The sequence below is a fragment of the Triturus cristatus genome, chromosome 6 (genome assembly GCF_964204655.1).
Source record: "Triturus cristatus chromosome 6, aTriCri1.1, whole genome shotgun sequence".
NCBI classification, from domain to species: Eukaryota; Metazoa; Chordata; class Amphibia; order Caudata; family Salamandridae; genus Triturus; species Triturus cristatus.
This window is the reverse complement of record NC_140589.1, coordinates 1,649,599,313-1,649,627,214: the sequence shown is the minus strand read 5'-3', so window position 1 is coordinate 1,649,627,214 and position 27,902 is coordinate 1,649,599,313. Positions and strand designations below refer to the sequence as shown.

The 27,902-nt window shown below is 47.8% G+C and overlaps 1 protein-coding gene across 3 annotated transcripts in view; it reads left to right on the top strand.

Annotated features, from left to right (window-relative positions):
- Positions 1 to 27,902, top strand: part of MTA3 (metastasis associated 1 family member 3) — a 988,675-nt gene that overhangs the window by 125,424 nt on the left and 835,349 nt on the right. The gene's annotated exons all lie outside the window — the stretch shown is intronic.

Here is a 27,902-nt window from a genome sequence, read left to right as displayed (position 1 = left end):
GTCAGTCACCCCACTCCCCAAATTACCCTCCAATTCAGTAATTTCGGCCTCCACCCGGGTCACCTCCTCCTGTGCGCGCCTCCGGGCATGGTAAATAAAGGAGAGGGCCTCCCCTCTCAGCACTGTCTTGAAAGCCTCCCACAGGGAGATAGCCGACAGGACTGACCCCACATTCTCCTCGAAATACCGTTGCAAGGATTTAATCAAGTCAGCGCGAATAGTGGGGTCGCGCAGGTACCAAGCGTTGATTGGAGCTACCCTGCCCTCCCCCCTCGGGAAGACATCAAAGTGCAACAGGAGCGGGGAGTGATCTGAAATGCCCCTCGCCAAATGGCGCACCTCCCCCACCCTCCCGACATAGGCCGCAGGGACAAGGATATGATCAAGCCGCGAAAGGCTACCATGGGCACCCGAATGGAAGGTGTACTGCAGCTGAGTGGGATGCTTTAAACGCCAGCAGTCTACCAATCCCAGTGTGTCCAAAAGGCCCGACAGCCACGCCTGTGCCCGGGGGAGGTCCCTAGGGGGATAACGATCCATAGTCCCAGAAACCACCGCGTTGAAGTCCCCCCCAACCACCAGAAGCCCCCCCGGAAGGTCAAGAAGGAGGCGTCCCAGGTCCGCAAAGGTGGTGGACTGTAACCCCGGTGGGACGTACACTGAGACAAAGACGACTACTTTGCCCTCCATTCTCCCCACCAAAACAGTGTAGCGTCCCCTCTCATCATGGCGCACCCCGTCTATTTCTAGCGGGAGCGAGGTCTTGACCATAATGCCCACCCCTCGTGAGCCTGACGTAAAGCCCGAGTGGGCCACCAAACGATAACCACGTCGAGTCATGGCACAAAAGGAGTTACCAATAAGGTGTGTCTCCTGCAGAAAGACCACATCAGGCGAAATCCGTTTCAGATACTGCAGGACCACACCCCGCTTAATCCTATCCCCCAGCCCGTTAACGTTCCAGGACAACAAAGTCAGGTCCCTACCCCCCATCACATACAGAAGCCATCATTTGTCCCCCCGAGAGCAACTCAAAAACACCAGTACAATAAAGGGTTTGCCTTGCGGTAGAAACGAACCACACCCCACCCCAACCCACCCATCCCAACAGAACTCCCCCCACCCTGCACCCCTGCATGAGCCCAAACAGCCCCCCCAAAGTGCAGTGTGCCTGTCGCCCCATAGAAGAAAACTAACTAGTCCCCCAGAGGAGGAGGGAGATCCCCCAAGAGACCCCGCACGACCTCCACAGGAGGGGAACTTACCCTAACAGTCAATGGTGACAATAACACAGCCCGGAGCAAGGCCTACCATTAGTCCCTTAGTCCTGATCCGGCGGGCCCTCCCCACCAACCGCTCCCCCCCCCGCCCCCCCGGCCCCGATCTCCGGGCAAAGTGTCCAGCCAGTCCCCGGCTGCCTCGGGACGATCAAAAAAGTGCGTGCGGCCATCTACCTCCACCCTCAGCTTAGCTGGAAAAAGCATCGAATATTTGAGATTCAGGTCTCGTAGGTGACGTTTGACACCCAGAAAGCTTAGTCTCTGCTTTTGGACCGCCGGGGTAAAGTCAGGATAGAAATTGATATCCATGTTATCAAGTCTGACTGGCCCTTGGAGCCTAGAAGTCTGCAGGATAGCGTCTCTGTCCCTAAAATTGAAGATCCGGGCGATGAGAGGCCTCGGAGGGGCGCCGATCTTAGGCCTACCCCCGGGGACCCTATGGGCCCGTTCCACTGCAAAGAATTTGCTCAGCCCCCGAGGCTGTAGGTGGGTGAGGACCAGGTCCTCCACGAACAGATCCGCTGCCTCCGCCTCTCGTCCCTCCGGCACCCCGATAATGCGGACGTTGTTTCTCCGGGCCCGACCCTCGGAATCCTCCAGTCGACGATTCATCAGGGCGCTCGCCTGGCCAAGCCTGCGCACCTCCTGTTGGAGGGCCGCCACGTCAGTTGTGAGGCCCGAGGTAGAGTGGGCCAAAGAATCGACCCGGTCATTTGTTTTAGACAGATCGGCTCTCACGAGGCCCACGTCCACGAGGACCGAGTCGATCTTCTGCGCCAGAGTGTCAAAGCGCTGGTCCACCGAGGCCTTCATCTCGGCGATGGCGCCCATGACGTCCCGGAGGGTCAGGTCCGTGGGCGGAACAGGAGCATCAGTCGGGCCCGTGGGGGACCTACGCAGCACCTCTGGAGATCCCTTCTGGAGGGTGTAGCGGTCCATGTTATTGGATTGTTGGGCCGTGCCACGACGGGTCGACTTCACCTTGGCCCGGTCGCCATCTTGTTTTGTGGCCATGGTCGCAATCCCCAAGTCGAGCCAATCTCCTCAGAAAGGGGGCAGACAATCCCGTTCAAGGGCTCCGGGGGGGGGCGACCACCGCTCCTCAGGACGGATCGCAGCCGGCGGGCCGGCAGGGCAGCCCAACGAGGCCACAGCACCGCACACCGCCCCGCAACCCAACCTCGCCTGGCAGCAAGGAGGGCGCAAAAGCGAAAGTGCGGGGTACGCGAGCCACCCAGCCTTGCCCGCCGCTGTTGTTCAGTTTGTGTCCGGATCGCCCCACAACTCCAGTACGGGGGGCCGGCGTGGAGAAGGCCGCAAACCTCAATCGATGCTCCTGCTGGTGTCCGAGGTCCGATTTAAAAACGGAAAACGGGCGTCACCTCTGCACGGGCTCACAAATACAGTCCCCTCATCTGGGACAGGATTCTGTCAGGATTTATGCAGGAGGTCGCGGAGGTCCTCGGGAGCCTCGCACCTACGCGGCCATCTTGGTTGCGCGCTAGGCTCCTCCCCCCCCTAGTAGGATTCCTAGTAGGAAAATTCCCTTGGAGGGGGTTATGTTGAAGGTTTTGCTTATACATTTGTAAATCTTATCCCAATATGTTTGTAGGATAGGGCAATAGAAGGGCAAGGTTGCTGACGCGAGATTTGCAATTCCAGCATGTAGGGCTCTTACTGAGATTAAGTTTAAAGAGTCTCCCGGAGGGTCCAGTATGTCCTATTTATTAACATAAGTTTGGTTTGCGATAATATTGTAGAGTTTTTATTCGAGAAGGAGGTGATATGTATCCTCTCCCAGTCGAATGGGATATTGCTAGAATTGGCTTTGGATTCCCATTTTTCTTCACACTTCATGTGCGATTTGCGAGGCTTAGGGGATAGGAGTTTATTAGTTCTTGGCTCGAAGGCTGCGCTTGCGCAGTCTCGATCCAAGATTTAATGACTTGGAGAAGAGGGGCTTGAACCCGCCCCTCTTCTCCCCTGTTCTCCATTGGCTGGCCTCTTGAATGCTGGCCAGCCATTGGAGAAGAGGTCCGTCACACCCCGTCCTTTTCGGATTCGGGGGCGTTTTTTTTCAAGAAGTCTAATTATCTCCTCCAGCCAATGGCAAGAGGAGAACACGCCCCCGAATCAGAAAGCGCCGCTGCCTTTCTCCGAGGCATTTCTGCTTCGCCTCGGAGAAAGGCGGCAGTGTGGCCACCCTCTCCTCTCGTGATAATGGTCCACTCAATTTATGATTATCGCCCCCTCGACTCTGCAAGATATGTCATGTAAAATGCTTCCAGCCAGGTTCACTTTCCAAATGTCTGCACTTTACATTGCATTTTTTTACCGTATAGAATTCCGTGCACTTCTGTTTTTAAACAACTACGCTGAATGGAGACTCACCTTCCAGGCTCTCGCACTGCACAAGGTTTAAGTAATCCCTGTGAAGCAATATTCCACTCTTGAATCCACGAACTAGACCCTCGAGATACCCGCTATCCACGTTGAAATAGCGGCGGTTATTTACAGCAAGAAGACTCCCTTACACCGGCCGCAGAACCAGGCTTGCTCCGTTGCCCTTCCGTACATCAGCTGACGACACGTCACGTGCCACATGACCTGCTGCGTCAGGACTTCTCGTGATCTTTTTCGTCTGCTGAATTCGTCACACAATGGCGTGCCATGGAGCCCCTTCTACTAATGTGAGGTTGTGTGTTGTTGGCTCAGGGTGCGAGTTGCATTTGGAGGCTTTGTTGTCAAGTAAATAACTCGGCCTTTCGGGAGCTGACTGGCAACGGATACCTGGCCAACATGGCGGCCATATTCCCAAATTCCAACTGTAGTAAACGGCATAGACGTAGGCGTAGGGAAAGCAGAAACAAACACTCGTACTCAGGCACCTGGCATTGGTGGAAATGGTAGATAATGAGGCAGCTGAAAGGCGTGACAGTCTCCGCCCAGGCTACGGAGGGGTAAATGCTCTGCGGGCCCGCGCTTCATTTCAGAGAGTAATTAAAAGAAAGGCTACAGCTGGGTGCTTTTCCACATCTGTTTGCTGTCAGTGGAAATTATGCCTTCTTCCATGTATGTACTGAACAAGTGTCGGTATGGTGCACGTCATTATTCAGGCTACATGTTTAATGGTCATGAGGATACATAGACTGCTAGAACGTGTAAATGCAACTATTGTTACCTATAAACAGGCTTTTCTCCTCGTTTCCTTGCTCCGCACTGCCCTTCCGCAATCTACTGTCTACCCATCCACTGACGTGCTCCGTGTCTCGGAGTTACACCCTTCCTCTTTCCTCGCACCCCCTGTCTGCCCCGGGCCTCCCGTTCACCGGCTGCACGCCTTCCAGGGCTCTGCGCTCCTCTGCAGCCAAGAACCTCACATGCCAAAGGTCACACGGTCTTCCTGGGGCGACGGGAGCTTCACAACCTGAACCGCCCACTTCCAAGGGCGGCAGCTCTGACCCTTGGACCACATATAGCCACCTTTATCGCCCTTGGCTGCCTGACGAGGGCTCACGGGGGTTACCTCCGTGTCTCACCTCGGCATGCAATAACTTACACATGACACGAACGCCTCTAAGTGTGAAGAACATTATTTACTACGTGCTTCGGCTCCTGCGTGTGACATACCGGAACCACCCCTGTTCGTCACGCGAGATCACCGTGTCAGAGGCGCGTGCTCGATGTAACCGTTTTCCGTCACCGCAGATTAATTTACTTTAATCCTGCTGCTTCTGTGCGCACCTTTTGATGTTGGCTGTGGTGGCGCTCGCTGTGGAATAATATTTGCTCGAGTCTCTCTTTGATGTGCATAAATATTAGCTCCACAGAGGTCTGCGCAAGGTCCGTAAAGCGCGCAGAATGCGCAGGTTTACGGGCTGCTGCTGTATTTGATGAATGGAGGAATCAGCCTCCCAGAGGGCCGGTGATTATGAGTCCAGCGTGTATTATCAAAGCGGGCGGCTGACCACAAGTGTCAGCCATGTTGTTTTCTTTGATGCCGCCGCGGGAGCCGAACCAGCATTAATCTTGGGGACGCGACAGGTTCGAAGTCAACCAGGGAAGTTAGCGACCCCCTCCTCTGACCCCAGACATCATAATCATTTTCATTAGTCTGTCGCCCGCAAAGAATTTCACAATGGTTATAACCGTTGTTTTCATAAATGTTCAAATAAGCGAAGTACGCCACAGGAATGTAAACAAGCATTTACAATGCAATGGTCTCGGCATTGTTAAAGTTAGAGCTATTGGCATTGCTCATGACATTATTTTTGTTTATGTTTTTGTTTTTAAAACATGTAGAGAAACGGCATTGTTATTTACAATGTCAATAGCTTAATCAGTGTGTGTGTAAGTGGCTCTGTGTGTGTGTGCAAATGCAATAGGTCTCGCATTTGAGAGTGATTAAGCTATTGACATTGTAAATAACAATGCCGTTTCTTTAAATGTTTTATAAACAAAAATAATGTCATGTGCAATGCCAATAGCTCTAACTTTACCAATGCCGAGACCATTGCATTGTAAATGCTTGTATATTTTAGAGACGGTGTGGCCTGACTTTAGTAGCTGTGGCATCTTTGAGAGTATTGACGGATCGGAAAGTTTAATAGAGTGTATCGCGAGGAGTGATTTTAGTTTCAGGAATTTATAAAAATCGATCGGATTTAGCCCCTGACAAGACTGAAGTACAGAAAAAGGCAAGGGGAGGGTACCTGTAAAAAGATCTTTGACTAGATTTATGCTGTTTTTAGACCAATGTTCCCAATGGCGCATCCCTCCATCAGTCTTCAGGTTCAGGTTGCACCAGAGAAGTGTTCCAGTCGTAGTAGGGCTCTTTTAGTGTTAAGCAAAATATATTTTGAATGTGGTAAGGAGGATATATCCATGGTGAGGAGAGCAGGCAAAGGCATGTCGTTGATTGATCTTTCTATGTCCAGCCAGATTGGGATGTAGTCAGCCTGAGGGATACGCGGTTTGATAGTTCCTAAAGTTCGGAAGGCCCAGACCATCTTTTCCTTTGGGTAATTGAAGTTTTTTCATAGATATTCTGGGTCTCTTACCTTGCCAAAGGAATGGGTTAAAAAGTTTATAGATCCTACTCAGGAAGTCATTTGAAAACGTCATTGGTAGCATGCTAGCTAGATAGTTAACAAGAGGGGGCGGAGCTAGCTGGCGACCAAGATGGCCGCTTGAGCCGAGACCTATGATATCCCGTCTTTATATCTGCCAATTATCCTGCAACTATACCCCTACTGCGGTGCGAGGAAGCAATCCCCTGACCCCTGAAGCCGTGCTGCCTCGACGGAGTGAGACGCCTAATACCGGGCTGCCCCCGTGCAGAGTACCAGCCTCCGTCTGAGCTGGGCCGAACGGGTCATGGGCTCCGGGGCCACGCTGAAGCAGGTGATCGGAGAACCCGCGGTGAGGCCCCAGCGACTGAGGGGGTGACGTCTGGACATTGCTGCCGAGCTTATCTGTGGGAGCTGCTGGCGCGGAGTCCCACCTATCGTAGTTGAGCTCCTGGCCATTGGCGCTCCCCTCGGCTGCGCCCTGCGCTGCTGACGCTTGCGGTGTGTGGGACCCGCTGAGCGCTGCGGTCCGTGGCCCAGTGCGGCCTGGTCTTCTGGAGCAGGACAAGAGCGGGAGCTGCCGAACTAAAGGATACGCCTCTGTGGAGAGAACGGTGCTGCGTGGATGTGAGCGACTCGCGGCCTAGAGGGTGGAGGGGCGCCTGGTGCTGTGGAGTCCTGGGTAGTTGGCGCTTCCCCCTGGCCGCAGGCCAGCATGTCTGACACCCTTGGGGAGCGTGGCTTTACATGCTTAGAGGACTTGTTGACGCGGACGCGCGACCCGCACCTACCTCGGATATTACCGCACACCCCGGGGGCCTGGTCTGAGCAGGGACACTTTAGGATGCACGTCGCGGGAGCTGCCCTCAGTACACACCGTTCTACGGGGCCTTGTGACCCCCGGAGGGCCGTTTGTAAGGTGGCAGCCATTTTGTGTTGGACGAGCTGCAGGGTCTGCTCATTGATTCTTCCAGAGGTGCATGGCCTGCTGAATTGCTGTGAACTGCCACGTTGACACGCTACGGAGGGCTGGTGGAGCCCCTTGTTGCTTACTCGCCATGACTCGGGCGCAAAACCGGTGCATGCTGTTGCTGACCCTTCAGCCCCGGTAGCTGCTGCGCGGGACCTGGCTGGCCGGAACGTTGCGTACTGCTCCCTACGAGGGGGTAACGACATTGCCCAGCTGGAGGGGGGGGGGCAACCCTGTTCTTCAGGACTCGTGCTGCGAGGGCGCCCACTAAGAAGATTGCGGCGGGCGCCGCCGTGCCGCATTGTGATATGTTCCTGGACAGACAAAGACGAGGTGCCCTCTGTGGTAGGCAGGAGAGGCGACGTCCTGGTGGGGACTGCCCTAGCTGAGAGAGAGCCCTGCCTCCTCTGTGGGGACGTGGTGTTGGTGCTGCAGCTGCCCTTGCACACGGCACGGTGACCCGAGTGAGAGGACACCCACGAAGGGTCAAGATGGGGCGAGTGAACAGAGCGCAACCGAAGCGGACGCCTGCATTGAGGAGGGGGCTAGGGAGCTGTAACAGCATGCCTTAGACTCACGTCAGGACATGCGCAGCCTGCTATTAGCCATGGAGAAGAACCTAATGGAGGGTATCACATCTCTTGGCACCAAGATGGATGTGCTGTCCTACAGGATGGACCGAATGGCTGAAAGGCTGGATAAACACGCTGAGAGGCTTGACATGTAGGAGTGCAGAATAACGGAAACGGAGGAAGCGCAGACTGTCCTGGACACTGAATATAAGCAGCTGGGCAGGGTCCTGAAGGTCCTGCAGGACAAAACAGAGTACTTGGAGGTGCGTTCCAGGGGCTGTAACCTCCGATTCACGGGCCTCCCAGAAAACTACCCAGACGGGCAACATGAAACACTTCACGGAGAGGCTACTGAAGACCCTGCTTGGCGAATTCTCGTTCTCCAATATGTTCTTGGTGGAGAGGGCGCATCGCTCTCTGGGCCTGACGCAGTTGCCAGGAGCTGCCCCTAGGCTGATCATAGCTAAGTTGCTTAACTACTGGGATCGAGATGTCGCGCTGAAACTGGCCCGTGAGAAACAACCACTATGATTTGAGGGATCCACACTATCTCTGTTTCCGGACTTCACGATTCGGGTCTAAGAAGCACGACGCCTGTTTGCCCCCATGAAGAAACAACTCCGTGATTTGGGAGTGGACTATGCCATGTTATACCCAGCGAAACTTCGAGTGAACAGGCGGGGCCGCTCCCATATCTTTACAGACCCGAAGGCACTGCAGAAGGTGCTGAAAGACTGGGCGAAGGAGAGGTGACACAGCCTGGAGAAACACCTGCTCGATGAAGCGGCGGGCGGCCTGCCGGAGGAACAGGACTAATAACTCTTTGGTGACAGTATTTGATAAGTATGACCTGAAATTTCCTGGATAGGAGAGAGTGTTGCTGTGATGGCCCTGGGTGTGGGATTGCGGCTCTTTGCTCTTTTTCCTAATGCCTCTGATAGAATGACTCTCTCCTTGGTGATCTCCACTGCCCAACGGGGACATACTGGACCCTTTCTTTCCTGGGGGGAGGCGTTTGTGGGAGTGTTCATGGCTATCGCTTAATTCGGCCCCCAACTTCCCATGCCGATGGGAATTGCATAGAACTTATGTGACACCTCTGGTTGAACTTGCGACAGGGCATATGATAGAGCTGTGGTTCCGTTTCCTGCAGGCCCTTGGTGGGTGGGGGGGGTGGGTCCCAGGGTTCAGGTGGTATATACTGTTAAATGGTTGCATGCTATTCACTTGACTGGGTTCGGAGTACGGCTTTACATGGGCCGAATTTTTCTTTCTGTTTGGCGAGCTACATCCACCCCTGCATGAATCACACTGGGGACTGTTTTTCGGTTGGGGTGCGGGTGGGGCAGTTCTATTGGTGGGAGGGATGGTACCGCGGCCAAGTCGGGGTGGGCCAGGCGTGGGTGGGGGGAGGGCGGGGTTTGTGTTACAAATTGATACTTTGTGTAGTTGAGGAGCTTGATCCTTTATGTAGAAATGTACGTTATGGGGGATTGAACTGTACAGGCGCTGTTGGGTTAGGCCTGAGGTGGGTGGGGGGTGGGAAGTTGAGACGTATTTTCTGATGTGACAACTCATGCAGTGCGACGCAATAGCTGTGTAGACCCGGTGAGACATACCCTATGGAATCTGGGCTGGATACTCCCTCATGATGGTTAGGGCAGAGACAAGTCATGACAATCCTCTGGACTCGGTGGCCGTGCTCCCTTGGAATGTACTTGGTCTTAATGATTATAGGAAAGTCCAGAAAATTATGAGCTATCTATGTAGGCATAATATTGATGTCGCCCTCTTACAGGAGACACACCTCCCTCTGGATAGACCCATCTTACGCACTAAAGGGCTCCTAGGCAACGTGCATGCATCCGGCTTCTCCACTCATGCTGGGGGGGTCCTGACGTGGGTTAACCCGAAGACTGCGTTTCGACTGTCGCCTTTGGAAACCGATAGGGAGGGTCGGTTTGTTCTCACCAAATACTGCGGTAAGGGTATGGGGTTACTTTTTCTAAATGTTTATGGTCCTAATTATGATCACCCAGACTTTTATACACAGCTGACTGCCCTATCTGACCTTCATGTTCAGGGGCAGATCCTGTGGGGAGGGGATTTAAACTTTGTTCGCGATCTTGCTTTGAACAGGTCGGACTGCCCGGACAGACGCGTCTCCGCTTCTGCTAGAGTTTTGGAGCCGTTATTGATCAGGCTTGATATGTGCGCAGCAGGCACGAGGGATAGGGCGGGTAAACACATTTCTCTGCGTATTATAATGTCCATACCAGAATTGACTACTGGTTCGCCTCCAGACTCTTATTGCCTCGGATCCAGTCTTGCACAAGTCTAAGGTGCACTTACTCTGATCATTCTCCCCTGCTTATGGTTCTCGCTTCACCCAAAAAGCGCATCCCCCCCCCTTTCATGTGGCGCTTCCCACCCTACTCTCTCCTGGACGCTGTTTTTAAGGAAGAGCTTGCTACGGCAATCGCAATGTTTTTTTAGACCAATGTGGGGTCAGTTGATTCCTTCCAAACAATATGGGAGTCTTTTAATACATATATATATATATATATATATATATATATATATATATATATATATTAGGGGGGTAGCAATATCTAAACACGCGGGGGTTCTTAAATTGATTCGCAACAGACTGGCGGATCTGGAACATAAGATAAAGACTCTAGAGGCTTCCGTGCTTGATGATCAGAGTGACGCGCTTAACTTAGAATTGACGCAGACTCTACAGGAATACCATACGGAAGCGGAAATAAAGCATCTCGGGAAGGATGCCACTGCCTGTACTTAAGGCAAGGGCGAAAGGCATGGGGCGGTTCTTGCGCAGCTCCTCAGGCAGCAACGAGACAATACGGTGCTCCCAGAAATTAGAATACAACCTGGAGATTCTCCGCTAATGGAGGCCCAGGTGGCGGAGCAATTCCGACAATATTGTGCGGACCTATACGCCTCCCGAGGCTGCAGTCCTGACGAGCAAATATTAGAATACCTGACGCATATAAAGCTCCCTTGGCTGGCCAACTGGCATCGAGAGTTTTTGATGCGACAGATCGAACGGGATTAAATAGTCCTGGCTCTCTCTGGTATGAGGGCGGGGAGCGCACTGGGGGGATGGCCTCACTGTTGCCTTCTAAAGGGCTTTCATCGACCTTCTGCTGCCCCACCTGCTCACGCTGTTCGAGGACATGTGTACCACAGTTGGGATGCCCCAGTCTATGCGGGAAGCGATCCTAGTGGCTATACTTAAACCGGGTAAGCCTCCTGACGAGTGCGCCTCGTATCGCCCTCTGTCCTTGATGAACGTCAACGCCAAAATTTTCGCAAAACTGCTTGCCAACCGGCTGGCACCACTTGTCACGACCTTGGTAGCCCCGGAGCAGACCAGATTTGTGCCCAGCAGAAACCTGACATACAACCTGCGTACTGTCTTCGCTGCTCTACAGCATACATGACCGGAGGTGCCGGCTACTGCTGTATTTCTAGACATGGAAAAGGCATTCAACTCAGTCGAATGGCCCTTCATGAGACTGGTCCTCAGCCGTATGGGGTTTGGGGAGGTGTTTCTACAACTTCTAGCCATACTGTGTACCTCTCCCACGACGCGTATCAGAATAGGCTCCATGGTCACTAGCCCTATATGAATATACAGGGGCACAAGGCAGGGCTGCCCCCTATCTCCGATTCTCTACGCCCTGACCGCTGAGCCCTTGGCATGCGCCCTGCTTGAGTATCATAGCCATAGAGGCATTCGCTTTCCCAACTAACAGCGAATTGTCTCCACCTATGCGGACGATACACTGCTTTATGTCCGAACCCCTGACGCCAATCTCTCTCTCCGGTCCTGCGATAGGTGGTGCTCTTTGGATCTCTGTCTGGCCTGAGAATCAACTGGAACAAATCCATCATGTTCCCCCTTACACCAGCAACAGCGGCCTTCAAGCCTGAATATCCACTGCAGTGGTCTACGGAGGCGGTGCGGTACTTGGGGATCAAATTGCACACTGACTCTGAGCTTGCCCTCAGGGAGAACTATGGGGTCGCTATTTCCAAGCTGGAAGAGGATATTAACCAATTGGGTACGCCTCCCTTTATCGTTAATGGGCAGAGTGTCTCTTATGAAAATGATTGTGCTACCGTGTTTGCTCTTCCTCTTTACGAATATTCCCATGGTACTTCCCCGTGTATTCTTCAAGCGTCTTCAGTCCCCAATGGTACACTTGGCTTGGGCGGGCAAGCAGGCATGCGTCGCCTGGCAAATATTGACATTGCCGTACTTGATGAGGGGACTGGGTGCTCCCGATTTGGCTTTATATTTATAGAGCTGCTCAATGTTCCCAGGCATATCATTGGATACATGGACCGTTTGACATTCCGCACGCACGAATAGAGACGATAGTCGCTTCCCCTAAGCCTCTTCCTGCCTTGCTGTTCACACCCCCTGATAGACGCGCAGGTATATTGGATTCCCTTAACACAGTCGCTTACGCTTGGCATTATTTATTAGCTATTCAGGTGGGCAATATATTGTATTCCCCGGTGGCCCGCCTTGACTGGTGTCATTGGCTTGCTCCATGTAAAGATAGGGGGGTCACGGCCGCTTTACAGACGCTAAATGCCCATACAATAGGGAATCTTTTCACAGATGGCGAGGCACGAAGATATGAATGGCGGGGAAGTTCAGCCGACGCCCCTTGCACAGTTCCAATTCTATAGACTTCGACATGCTCTCAAGGATTTACTGGGGGAGGATATGGCGGAGCCCCTGAGGTAATGGCCCTAACTGCTGTCATTAGAGCGCAAACACCTGGTAAGATAGTATCTAAGATCTACCGCACCACAATGTCGGCTAGGGAAAATGTCTACACCAAATCGCGGCTGGCCTGGCAGCGTGACCTGCAGGTAGACCTTACGGATGATAAATGCCTCTTCTGCTGCATGAACACAAAACGTGTCTCGCTAAATGGGCGGCATAGACTCGTTCACTTCAAAATCCTAAACAGGGTTTACTACACGCCGGAACGTCTACATCGTTATGGGCTGCATGAAGAGCCTCATTGTGAAAGATGCGGGGAACAAATTGCTGATTTCTTCCACCTAGCCTGGACATGTCTCGAAATAAATTGAATCACAGAACTAAGGTTGGCCCCTGACCCGTTCTTAGCATTGCTGGGGTACTCCAAGCCTCTCCCTAAGGCGCAGCTACTACTGGTAGACATGGCACTACTTTTAACTAAGAGATGCGTTGCGATTTGTTGGCTTCGAGGCCCAACGCCTACGATGGCTCAGTGGTCAAAAGATATGATGTTCTGTTGCACCCAGACCGAAAACTATGGTGAACTGTTAAGCCCCCCCCCCCCCGCAACAGACCAAAGAACTTTTGGGCCCTGTTCGTGACGGGAAGGACAAACGCGGTGGACACTGACCCTGACGATGCCTCTGCCCCACGACGACCTACCCCCCTTGACCATGTGCATATTTAGTAGCGTTTCACCTGACACTGACCATCTGACTTTAACCATAGATGAAATGGTTAAGACAGTGGAGGGGACTATGTTACTAAGAGGATTGGGTCTTCCAATTTCTTGTCGTAATTAAACTTTCTTTTTCAGCATGGTACAGCGTTGCTTATTTCTGATTGTCACTCGCTGTGAACAGCATTTGAAGTATGTCAATGTCTTTTGTTTGATGCATATAAACTCAATAAACATATTATCCAAAAAAAAGATAGTTAACAAGAGGAGTAAACCGCATTTTTAATGCCTCAGCTCTTCCCCCACCAGGATAAAAATTTAGGTGAGCAACCCTCTAACAATGAAGAGATTTTCTTGAAGAGAGCATTTTCATTGGTCTGAAGGGTGGTGATCAGATCACTTGTGAAATCTAAGCCTAGTTATTTCAAGCACTTAGGTTGCCATAAGAGACCTGAGTTACCAATAATTTCTTTCCCTCCAGGGTTATTCAGGAGTTTTACTTCGGTCTTGTCTTTATTCAACTTATAACCAGATACTGCAGCGAAGTCATCAATTGAGGACATAAGTGCGGGGATAGCAGCTTCGGCATTCTCGGAGAGAACTAACACGTCATCGGCGTAAGCAGTTATTTTGAGTCTGCAATTGTTGAAACGTATCCCTGTGATCTATTGTTCCTGAGATGATAGAGGAAAGGTTCAATTGCAAGGAGGAATAGAGAGGGAGAAAGAGGGCATCCTTGCCTTGTTCCCTGTTCTAATTTAAAGGAAGATGAGTCAACTTCCCGCTCTGACCCTGGCCGAGGGGTTAAAATATAATGCCATTACCATACGCTTAAATTGTCACCCAAATTAAATTTATCAAATGTTGCTTCCAAGTAGGCCCAATCAACTTTGTCAAAAGCCTTTTTGGCATCCAAAGTGATAACTGTTGGTGAGTCAGTACGTTTGGCCTTCTCTAGGACATGAGCTAGGATACGAGTATTACGAGTAGCCTGTTTTAAAAGAAAAAAAAAAACAACTTGTGAGGGGTGGATGAGTTTGGGTAAAAAATTTTGAAAGCGCTTAGCGAGGATCATTGCATACATTTTGCAGTCTAAATTAATTCGAGATATCGGCCTATAATATTTAGGGAGTGTTGGGTCCTTACCCTCTTTGGGTATTACTGCTAAGGTGTCCCATTAATCTGGCCAGAGTCACTAAATTCGTTGGGAGAGTCGGTGTCGAGGGGAAGCATTTACAAAATTTGGCGTTAAACCCATCAGGGCCCGGAGCCTTCCCAAGTTTGAATGAATGAATGAATGAAAGGAAACTTGTAAACGCGCGACTTAACCCGAAGGCATCAAGGCGCCTAACCAAAAAACAGTTCAAAAAGTAAGGCAGATCATGTCTAAGCGTAAGCCTTGGCGAAAAGCCATGTCTTAAGAGCCTCCCTAAAAGCCAGCGCCGAGGGAAGAGATTTTATCTCCAAGGGCAGGGTGTTCCAGAGCCTAGGAGCAAGAGTTGAAAAGGCTCTGCCTCCCCAATTGGCTTTACGTATCCTGGGAACTAGAAGCAAAAACTTGTTGGACGACCGGAGAGTTCTAGAGGGTGTATAGGGGACCAACAGATCCCTCACACCTCCGGACCGGTTAGTGGCCAGGGCTCTATAAATCAGGGCCAGGGAATTGAAGGATATCCTGGCCTCCATTGGAAGCCAGTGTAGAGTCCTTCTTGCCAAATGAGCTGAGGCCCGTTTGGGCAGGTCCAAAACCAGTCTAGCGGCGGCATTCTGCACCATTTGGAGACGGGTTACCAGACCCTTGTTTATGCCTAAATAAAGAGCATTACAATAATCGAGTCTGGAACCTATCAATGCCAGGACAATGTGTTTCCTGGCCTGGAAGGACAAATAGTGCCTGATCCTCAGTAGGATGTTTATGAGGCCCCAACAGGTGGAGATGGTCCTCTTTACCTGTTGATCCATCCTCAAGAGGGGATCGATCAGGACACCTAAGTTTTTGGCCAAAGTAGTCGGTGAAGGGCACACCCCCATAGTGGAAGGCCACCAATCAGCCGACCAAAAATCCTCCTTTCCCCCGAACACCAGAATCTGTCTTTTCTCCATTGAGCTTCAATGAATTACAGACCATCCATTGAGCGACTGCCTTCATACAGTTTTTAAATTTAGAGGCGGCCAAGATGGCAGGTTGGGTAAAAGACAGCAGAATCTGTGTGTCGTCGGCATAGGAGATTACCTCCATCCCAAAAGATCTAATAAGCCTGGCAAGTGGGGTGACATAGATGTTAAAAAGGGTCGGACTTAATGCCGACCCCTGAGGGAACCCACAATGCACAGGGAGGGATGGAGACAAAAACTCCCCGAGCTTTACTCTCTGTTCCCTCTGATTCAGGAAGGATGCCAGCAAACTAAGCGCCGTTCCTTACAACCCTATCTCTCTCAGCCTTGATGTTAGAACTGAGGGAGACAGGGTATCGAACGCAGCCGAGAGATCCAAAAGGATAAGGAGAGTGGTCAGTCCCTTGTCAACCCTGGTGCGGATTGTGTCAAGCACGAAGGTAAGGGCAGATTCGGTGCTGTGTTCTCTCCTGAATCCGTGCTGCGAATGATCTAACCTATCATGGGTTTCCAGAAAGTCGACAAGATGCTTATTTAGATGGATTTCCAGCATCTTGGCGGGAGCTGGGAGCAACGAAATGGGGCGAAAGTTTTTAAGCACACCCGGGTCAAGTGTGGATTTTTTAAAAAGAGGTTTGACCACCGCTTTCTTCCACTGTGGGGGGAAGGACCCTTCCTTCATTGCCCCGTTCATCACACCCAATAAGGGTGGAAGAAGACAGTCCTTGCACTGTTTAAGAAGTTTAAGAGGGCAGGGGTCTAAGGGGGACCCCGACCTAACCTTGGCCAGGAGAGCTTCCAGATCCAGTAGGGAAAGGGAAGGAAAACTGGACAGACTTCCATGGGACACCTCCTCAGAAAGAGGCAACACAGTAATAGGGGAAACTGTGGAAGTGGATAGAGCCACCTTTTGTAGCTCCAAAGCAGAATGAATATCTACAATCTTGGTGTTAAAGAATTGTGCAATATCATTACATAGCTGTTGTGAGCTAACCACAGGATCTGGCATCTTTAATGAGATGAGTGTGTCAACGATTTTGAAGAGGTCTTTGGGTGAGGAAAGGGAGGCGGTGAGAGAAGTGAAATATTCCTGTTTGGTTTTGATAACCTCCTTCTTATAAGTCTTCAAAAGACTTTTATGTTTGTCCCTCTCGCACAGGGCCCCACTAGACCGCCAACGACGTTCCTGTCTCCGTAATCCCTGCCTAAGCAGTCTAAGTGATTCAGAGAACCAGGGGGCCGAGGGAGTTCTTCTGGCAGAGTAACAAAGGGTAGCCGGTGCAAGTTCATCCAAGGCTGTTGTAACACCATTCTCCAACCTCTCCACAGCCGAAGTTACGTCCTCCCCAGGGATAATCAATAGCCCTGTAAGTTTAGGAGCGAGTAGGTTATTAGTAAGATTCTTTAAATTGCGTCTCCGTTCAAATTTACTAGGCTTATTACCCCTATTGCTTGGCAAGGGGGTTGTTAAGACCAGGGGAATCGCATAATGGTCGGACCATGAGAGGGGAAAAGGCGATTCAACGACCAACCGAGTGTCGTTGGAGAAAACCCCATCGAGCGTATGTCCCGCCATGTGGGTGGGTCCTCTGACTAACTGTATCAGCCCACACCCAGAAAAGGTGTCCAAAAGAGATTGGGTTTCAGACGAGTCCACCTTCTCCAAATGGAAGTTTACATCCCCCAAAACAGTGAAATGGTCACAGCCAAAATGTGACTCTAGGATCTTAAGCATTTGACTGCAGAAGTCAGATTTAGTCCCCGGGGGTCTGTAAGTGAGAAGGCCCTTAAACGGCACTCCGTAAGCACCATTAATAGAGAATTGGAGGGCCTGAAAGGACTCCTGGAAATCGTCTAGCGGAGTAATATGGCAAGACAAATGGTCCCTATGTAGGATGCCGATCCCTCCCCCCATCCGCCCCACTCTATCCATTCTCACTAAATTATAGCCATCCGGGACAGCCTCCACAAGATCGGGACCTGAGGAATCCCTAGCCCAGGTTTCAGTTATAAAGACCCAGTCCGGGCCTCTAGTCAATACGAAATCCTTAAAGGCTAGATTATTCTTAATCAAGGACCTTGCATTTACGAGAAAGCCCGTGTTGCTCCTCACCTTAGAATCAAGTTTAGGCCTTGGAACAACAACTGATGAGGTCGTTCCCTGGACAGGGGATCCGAAACAGAGGCAGGTGGGGGAGGTCAAAAATCCCTCTGGAACATACCCGCGATGGCAAGGGAGTATGGGCGGTTTTAAAGCAGTAAAATCCAGCCTCGAATATACTAACCTCGGATTCTCCCGAACGATGTGATCTATCCTTGCGCCATCCAGCCCGTCCTTGGCACGGACGGGCGCAGACGGGCTGGACTCTGGCGTGACTCCGGCGGGAGAACGGCGACCACGCTGCGCGACCACGCTGCGCGTCAGCATGGCAAGGATATATAGGGCTCTAATCAGGGCCCACCTGCGAGCTGGAGCGCTGCGACGCGAGAGCACCCACCAGCCTCCCCTATCCAAGATGGCGCCTAAAGTCCAATTACGGGCGCCTAACGCGCTGGGAATGACCCGCTAAGCAGCGGTGGGGGGCCAATTTAACGTGCAGGTAAGGGGGCAAGTTAAAATCAGGGAAAAATGAGCAAGGAAACCATGAAACAAAATAGAAAACGGGTAGTATTAAAATTAATGTGGACACTACGCTTGATAATGAGCAGCCTTAGAAAGCTTGTCCAACCTGCGAGGGCACCTTTTAAAGGCTTCCTCAATGATTGCCTCTAATCAGGGCCCACCTGCGAGCTGGAGCGCTGCGACGCGAGAGCACCCACCAGCCTCCCCTATCCAAGATGGCGCCTAAAGTCCAATTACGGGCGCCTAACGCGCTGGGAATGACCCGCTAAGCAGCGGTGGGGGGCCAATTTAACATGCAGGTAAGGGGGCAAGTTAAAATCAGGGAAAAATGAGCAAGGAAACCATGAAACAAAATAGAAAACGGGTAGTATTAAAATTAATGTGGACACTACGCTTAATAATGAGCAGCCTTAGAAAGCTGCCTTTATCGAGCTTTCGATTTCTGAACCGGTAATTGGGTTGTTAATTTAATTTTTTTTGTGTTCTGAGAGGGCTGGTAGTGTGCATTTGCTTAGGTTGTACTATCCAGGTCCTGGCTCTTACTATACAGAGTGCTATAGAAATTCTTAAAAATGTCTGTAATTTTGTCAGGGTCAGAGTGAGCTAAACCTTTCTTCTGCAGTTTTAACTTTGATGGTAAGCTCTTCCCTGCTTTGTTGGATTCACAAAGCTTAATTCTTTTTTGTTTATTTATCCATTTCCCTACTCTCACTGACTATTTTATTACACTCATATTTCTTTTTCACTGTTTCGTTCAAGACTAAGGTATCTCTGGATATTACATGTTTTTTTTCTAGCATAGCAATCTCTTTTTCTAACTTTTCAAGATTGTTATTGTAGTCCCTATTCATGGCAGTTCTAATTTTAATGATCTCTCCTCTGATGGTGCTCTTTAATGCCTCCCATCTTGTCAGGTCTGATGTGTCTCACATTTTATTGACCATGAGGTATTTCTGAATCGCGCTCTCAATGATTTGTCTGAGATGCTTTTTCAAAGATTTCATTATTGAGTCTCCAGAGGTTGTTTTTTAAAAAGCTTTGGGTCAGATCTAGACAAGCTAATACATGAGTGGTCTGAGATCACCTTTGGTTCAATAGAGGTTTGTTCGAACCTAGCTAGGGCATTACCTGAGATAAATAGGTATTCAATGCGTGAATAGGAGTTATGTGGGGATGAATAGAAGGTATATCCCTGTGGGATTTTGTTGCCTCCAAGTGTCCATCAAGTTGAAGTGTGTGTAAAGATTAATAAGGGCTTTGTGTGAGTTGTTGGTACAAAAGGGACCGAGTGAATCCCTGTCTAAGGCCGGGTCCATGGGTAGGTTACAGTCACCTGCTAATATATGCATAGCAGTAGCTGGGATTTACCAATTTGCTTGCTTAGATCTTCCCAGAAGTCCAAGTCATCTCTATTGGGGGCATAAATATTAGTAATGTAAAATTCTGTATTGTCCTTTGTCAGTTTTTTTGTGTTCCACTTCCATTTAGTGTCAGATGTGCTTGTCACCCTATCTATGTTCGATTCTTTTGCTACTAAAGTCAGGACACCGTTTTTTAGGTCTCGCCTGACCCAGCGCATGCGCTGGTCTGGCGAGATTTATTGAGAGGGCTCCAAAAAGTGCTACCAGGCCAGCCTAGAGCTACAGTGCATGTGCGCAGGCGAGTGCGCCACGCTTTACCGCGATTACTTTCACTTTCACGGCCGCTTTGCATAGCCAATAGGTCTCGCTTTTGGGACCTTATAAGTATTTAGTTATGCAACTGTTGCATGGCTAAACACTTATAAGGTCCCAAAGGCGAGACCTATGGGCTATGCCAATGCTTGTCTTACCTATTGCGTCAGAGCCTGCAACATTGCTGTAAAACCTATTTCCCTAAGGGAGTTAAATTGTTTTGAGTTGATTTTCATTTCCTGCAGTAGGAAAACATCACCCTTCTGTTTATGAAGATAATCACGGATCTTTCTCCTTTTAAAAGGGTGGTTTAAGCCCTTAACATTCAACGAGACTATCTTGAGATTGTTATGGGCCAAAACACCTGGGGAAATTTGCAACATCATAAGGGCGTTATAAACATTGTAAGTGATTCTCTAACTCTGGAGTAAGTTTTGTGCGGTTTACTCACTATATGAGGAGAGGCTGTAATCCCATTTCGTAATTGCGATGAAGTTAGTGGACACAGTTGCGTTGAATTGATTAGCCGTGTGTACATGTCCCGTACATGAAGCTTACCACTCAAGGAGGTACCACCTATATATACAGAGTTATCACTGCAAAACATTTGACTTGGTAGGAAAAAAAATTGGACTTGAGTAAAGAAACAAGTTTGGTGTATAGAGCATACCATTCAATGGGGTGTCATCTTTGTATACAAGGTTATCACAGCGGTACATGGCACTTGAGTGAAAAAGCATGGCACTTGAGTAAAGAAACATGTCACGTATATGGTGCTTACCATTCATCGAGGTACCCTGTATATATGCAAGGATAATACTGTAAAATATTGCATTTGAGTGACAGAACATGGCACTTGGGTAAAAGGATACGTCATGTACATAGAGCATACCTTTCTATGTGGTATCACCTGTATTGATTGATTGATTGTGCAAGGTTATCACTGCGAAAATCGTTACTTGAGGAAAGAGGCAAGGCACTTGAGTAAAGAAAACAATTGTGATCAGCGTGAAAAAGACAGCAAGCAAAATAAAATAAGAAAAACAAGATCTAAAACCCTAATCCTACCCACCCTCAACCCTAACCCTGCCACCCAACCCTAAAGGTAGATAACTGGCATGGTGACCCGGGAAGAGAGCTCTCCTCCCATGGGAGCCAGACAAGAGCGTCTTGGACGCATGAATCCAATCTGTGGCTCAAGGAATAATAAACTTCAAAGTCTGAGAACTGAGATTTGAGTGCGATTAGAATGTGATATATATCATTGGAATACATTGCAATACATAAACGTGCTGTTAGTCTATGCATTACGCATATTAGCAGTATAACACTTAGTAAAGTGAGTAGTGGAATTTTAATCCAGTAATCTAGCAATATCTATTGGTAAACGACTGGGTGATGGATAGACAGTTGTATACCAAGTGAATCTGAGAGTATTTGGACCTGAGGAGTTTCAAGCTTCTATTCCTTTAACTATTTCTTTACTTTGTGGAGTGAGTCATACATAGTGTAAAAAGTGTCAATGCCCATTCAATCCTTGGGCTCTCCTTGGAAAATATATTTTGGGTAAAGATTACTTCTACCGTGCCCATTTAATCTTTGCCATCTTTCAAATGTGTGTAGGTAACAGTATATCATATTCAGTGTGCCCAATAATCATGGTTTGCCTTTAAGGGATAATGGTATAAAGTAGTACATCATTCACTGGTTAGAGTAGGCAGACCTGGAAGCAGAGGTCAGCCTGGGACCAGGGTTCAATTCCCGGCTCGGCTGGGTCTTGAGTCCATAAATTGTCCATGGACTCGATAATTCTCGCTCCAGTGCATACTTGATTCATGGGTTCACACTCTGCGACTCTGGGCAATAGCTTGCTTAATCTCCACAATGGCCCCTCGCGGCGGGATGCCTGGCTTTCACCTTGTGGATGCCCTGCTGGGTTATCTCACAGGGGAATACCAGGACGGGTTCCCTAAGCAAGCGCTTAGAGACCGGTTGGTGATTTGCGCTATATAAATATCTGCACATTTACATTTACATTTAGATGTATTAGTATTGCAGCGGACCAAGAACAACATAAGACTCATAACCACACTTGATGACTTGTTTCAGTCAAGTAGTGTAGTGATCCAACGGGACTATTACTGTCCATGCCTCGCTCCAGAATTTTCTCTGTGAAGAAAGCGTTTGAATGTTTTAGTAACGCTCCCTTTGGAAACAGCAAATGCTACACCAGCATCACTTAGCACCTAAATTCCTTTCACGCAGCAAACCTGCATTTTCGATTGCAAGAACTACAACTTAGATCTATAAAAGATGGCATGAAGCCCTTTAAAATAAAATAAATAAATAAAAGGGTGCCAGTTGCTGGCAGTTTATTCTCAGCAGTCCTACAAAATATGATAAAACGCATGTAACTTGTACCTTAACCCAGAGGGAGCTTGATTTATTGAATGAAGACACACAGCGTCGAGGGTACGGGTGTTAAATGTGCTTTAAAAGCCTTCATAACCAGTTTGGTGACCATTTTCATTTAACTCGCTCTTGTTCTGCTTCGTCCTAGTCCATGTCAAGTTTACAAACTAAAAAATGATATAATTTTTTGAAATGATACATTTTTACTGTATTCCCGTTCCAGTTACTAATTCCTGGAACACAGAAGGCTTTTCAAATTAAGTTAGATGCAAATGGAATATTTTTCTAGTGGGGAATGGTTACCGTCCAATTTGAAAGACATTATTAGAATTTGAAAATGATATATCCTAGACAGATGACAGTGTAATCGCTGCTACTATTTCTGGTTTATATTCAAGTGGGTTATTGTAGTATCATATATATGTAAACATTAACTCTAATGTAAATATGTTCTATCCATTGTTTGGGGGGTCTCTTGTTTATTTTCACCATGTTGGTGAGCACTGGAATCTCAAGCTCACCATGGAATATACATCGGGGATTCGTCAGTTGGGAAAAATACTGGTATGATTCACTGTTTGTGTGACTGAGGTAGTGAATAAACCTGCGTTCACTATTCCTGTGTCCTGTCATTCCTACACGGGAAATTTGGCGATGAGGATGGCGATATCTTGCAGTAATGACAATTATTAGTGTAAACTGGTCAGGTCGTTTATGCATTCTTACCATGTGGCAGTGCTTTAGAATGGAACACTCTGCGGATCCTTCCTGCTAGTCACATTCTGAAGACCTAATGAGGAGCGTGTGTATGTAACTGGCGTCCCACGCATGCAATAGACCACCTTCGCTTCAATTTTCCCACCTGCGCCTGCTTACTACTTGTTGGGCTGTCCTGCCAAAATATGGCCGTTCTTGCAGTGGGATACGCCTTGTTTTCCTATCAGTAGCATGTAACCCCGCACTGCAGCCAGATGCTAATTACTCCGCCAGTTTAGGAGACTCATCTGATATCCTTTGTTCACCATGGAGAGTTGCTATTTGAATTTGCTGATGCTTTCACAGTTACTCAAACCAAGAAAGTAAAACAACTAATTATTAATAATATCAAAGAGTAAGGACGTTGTCCTCCCATCGACCTACTTTGGGGCACTGTTCTTAGTTATTGGCTTCTTTTACGCATTTCTCTGTTATCACTAGTAAATAAATTGTGGTAGACGCATCACAATGGCTGGAATGATGTATGCCATTTCCATGCCGGCACATTTTGTGGATGTAACCTGGAGTGCCCATAGAATGGTGGGGACAGTGCATAGGAAGCTTTGAAATGCATTTGGTAGGTTTGATGGGCTAGAATTGAGCTCAGAGCACAAAACTGCATTGTACACAGCAGTCTGGGAACAGAGGGCAGGTGTGTTTTTGATAATGTAAGACTTGCTGTAAAACCAGAAGGATAATGAGACTTGGACACATACATAGAAGCAAAGAAGAAAATGTGAGACTACTGTGATACAACTATAAGCATCATAATGGAGAAGCATAGCTTCTATTATATATACCAGGCACATAGTGAATCAGTGGAATCTCATGGAGCTATGTTACGTATGCTCGCTTCGTCCTGTGCTTTCCGAAATCCTGATGAAATGATCCGCAATCAATTAATTATGCGCACTACATGCACAAAGGGACAGGAGATCTCGTCATAAAAATCCTATATTGTATACCATGATTAGCACAATTAAGTTATGAGCGATCAGCGAAAGGGATCAAAATGTTACTCAGACCAGATGTGTCTAGTGAAATCCATGTAGTATAAACTCCTAAAGGAGACACGGATAATACTGTGTTCCAAAAAATAAAATGGACACAAGCAGCTGAGTGTTACTGTTGTGGATCTAAAAACCATGGGCATCATACAGGAATTGCCCTGCCCTTGGCAAAGAATGAAGAATATGTGGCAGAAGGGATCATTTTCCCAAAGTGTGTCTGGCAGGGTCATGCTTCAAGAAAGTACTTCAAGAAATTGCGGACAGGACAATAAAACCGTGGTAAATTTAATGGTTTAGATTAACTTCTAGAAGGCTTGATACCGATGGTTAATCTAATCAATGAGATAGATCACCTGGATCAAACACGATGCATGGTTCAAATAGATGGTCACAAGTTTTGTTGGATACTGGGTCACACAACAATTATAGCTAGAAAAAAAACGACCAAATACAGAATGTCACCTTTACAGTCTATCAGAATTGTGCCAGGAGCATATGGAGGGCATAAAAATCAACTTGAAGGAGCATTTGAAGCTAGCATCGACTTCCAAGGCAAAATGACTTGTATAAAAATATATGTGGTAAATGAAGGAGTGAACTTTCTAGGTTAGTAGGAAAAAAACTGTTAACGCATAATGCTAAATCCTTGTAAAGCAACATATGTATTTTCATTAACAGAAGTGCATCCCGAAGAAGTGTTAGTGGAATTTGAGTCAGACTTCAGTGAGGAATTGGGATATTTGAAGGGTTTTCAGCACATTATTAAACTTGAGGGCAATATTATTCCTAAAAGCAAAAAGTACATAACATACCACTGTCTGTTCGAGAAGAAGTGAAAGTCATTTTAAATAAGTGGCAGAAAAAGGGGATAATTGAGCCTGTGGATGCATTGTCTTGGTTATCCCCAATCGTCGTTGCCAAGTAGAAAGGTGGTGAAAATAGGTTGTGATTCTATTCAAGATAATTAAATCTGTAAGCGGTAGTGCAAATGCAACCTTTTCTAAATATTAATGGCAATCCTTTGTGTTGCTAAAATATTCTCAATGTTAGACTTCATAACAGCAGGTGCTATTACATCCAGACCTTCGTAATCTCATTTCATTACACCAGTGGGATCATTTATGTGCCACCGTATGCCTTTTGGATATGTTCAGCATCCGCTGTGTTCCAAAAGATAATAAATAAGTTGCTTGATGGAATGTCAGGAATAAGGGCCTTCCAAGATGACATTGTGATTTTCTCAAAGGATGAGTAACATTGAAATTCTGAAGGATGTGCTCAGGCGAGTGGTCTAAGACTTTGTAAAGACAAGTTTAGGTTTTGCAAGAATGAGTTGCCCTATTTGGGCCACACCATAAGCACTGCAGGTGTCAAACCAAAACGTAGTCCTGTTGCATCAATTGTCAATACTCCGAAGCCTACAAATAAGGATGAGTTCAGATCATTCTTAGGTCTGTGCGAATTTTATGCAACGTTTATTCCGAATTACTTTGAGAAAATTGAATCAATGCAATAGTGGGCTTAAAAAGATGTTGAATTTGAATGTGAAAGGTGTATGCACAAATTGAAGAAAGAAATTCAAAAGGCACCCTCATTAAAGTTGTTTGATGAATCCCTTGGCTCAGTAATAACTGTAGATGCGAGTCAAGTTGGACATAGAACTGGTTTGAGCCAACAAAAACAACAGGGAAGTCAATTGATTGCCTTTGCATCACGTAAGCTAAATGAACCCGAGACAAGACACTGTGTAATTGAAAGAGAATTACTGGCTTGTGTGTGGCCAGTGTCAAATTTCATTAGTAAGATCTTTTTCAGTTCAGGCTCCTACCATCTGGAATAAGCTACCGGAGGCACTTCGCAGAGAACCCAATCTTCTCCATTTTAGGAAGTCCTTGAAAACCTTACTCTTTAAAGACGCATTCCCATCTCAATAGTCTGTTACTAGATCAGACACCTCTATATTCTTATTTCATCTTTGTTGCTGTACTTGGTCAGTAGCGCTTTGAGACCTGTCGGTGAGTTGGCGCGATACAAAACCCAGTTACAAATTACAAATTGAGTAAGTGCAGTACTGATAAGGTGTCTCCTCAAATTACCAAGTTGGCATGCAAGTTACATGAATATGTATTAGATGTTGAGTATCTGCTAGGAATGCCCACTGTTACAGCGGACTACTTGTATTGTTTGCCTTGTAGAGACCGTAACAAAGGTGACATGAATTAGATGAGTGATGACCTGGTTGTTGCTTACTTGTCAGACGAATTGGAAGCTTTGTGCAGTCAGTAAAGAGCGGTAGCTTGAAGCTATCACTGATGATGTTGAATATCATCTTGTGTCTGAGTATATTTGTAGAGGATTGCCCAAAGAAAAGATATTGGAGGATTCATTGAGACCCTATTGGAAAGTTAATGATGAATTAACACTCGTAGGAACTATCATTATGACAAATGATAAATTAGTACCGCCTTCAAATGTCAAAGACCCATTTCTCAGATTGGCACATTAGGGTTATATCGTTATGGGTGGAACAAAAAAAGATTAAGATCTGAGTAATGGTGCAGATGTTTGTACTGTGATGTTGAAAGACTGGTGCTGAATTATGTTTGTCAAGATGTTGATAAAACTATATGCACAAGGTCATGTCCCTGAACCCCTGTACCTTTACTTGATGTACCATAGCAAAACATTGGAGAATATTTCAAAATTACCAAATGAAATTTGCTATTGAATGTATAAGACTATTGCAGCAAATGGATTAATTTAGAATTCCTTTGACAATCCTGCCACAAGTATTGTGATTAAGATTCTTAAAACAGTTTTTGCCATAGTGTATACATCACTGTATTGTGAGTGACTTTGGGCCTCAGCTCTTGTCTGTAGAAATTAATCCATTTTTACAAGCTTCTGGAATTGCTCATTGTAGGTAATTCTTGTATCATCCCCAATGAAAGGACCAGCTAAAGCAAGCTAACCGTATCATTAAGGAAACTGTTCAGCTTGCTTTGAGAAATAAGATGCAAAAAGAACTATTGATGGACAGAATGCAGAACAATGTCATACATTCACCCCAGTACAGAGATCTGGGCCTAAATCCATCGTTTTTTTGCTCCCCATGCCATTCCAGTTTGGACCCAGCCATATGCAAATCCGTCTTGACCCTGTGCCCAATGGGAACAGTCCAGCCCGAACTGCCAGGCCAGGTCCTCCCTGGACTGGAAACAAGCATCCTAGGACCGGTTTCGGGTTTTGGTTCGCCCTAAGTTGGCAGGGTATGCCCAGACGTGGGTCCCTTGCTCACTTTGCCACTGGATTCAAGCTAGCCTGGCTGATGACGCCTGATTAGCCAGAAACCGGTCCCAGGATGCTTGTTTCCGATCCAGTGAAGAATGGGGAGGCAGCTCTGGCTGGACTGTTCCCATGAGGCACAGGGTCAGACTGATTTGCATATGGCCATGTCTGAACTGGGGTGACGGAGTGAGCTAAAGAACGATGATGGATTAAACCCAGATCAGTTGACTGGGGGTGAGTGCTTGCATTGTTCAACACTCCATCCATCATCCCCTTTGGTTTTGCTTTGAGAAATAAGATACCTGTGAGTGAGGTTTTGCAAGATTGTTTATGGGCTTACCATACCACTTCCCACAGTGTTACGGATGTCGCTCCATTTGAGTTTTTTAGGGAAATCGTGCCTGCAACAAAGCTGAGTACACATAATGTGGTCAAATCTAAAAGTACTAGTATTGAAAGTGTTCAGAGTAAGAAAAATAGGGTGCAGGAAGCAATAGCTGGTAAACAACTCAAAATGAAGAGATATTACGATATGAGAGGCTGTGACCCAGACAAAGATAATTGTTGATGATTATGTAAGGATCAGATGTCCTAGAAATAGTGCAGGTGTAACTAAATTTGGAGAGCCACATAGTTATCAGAACATCA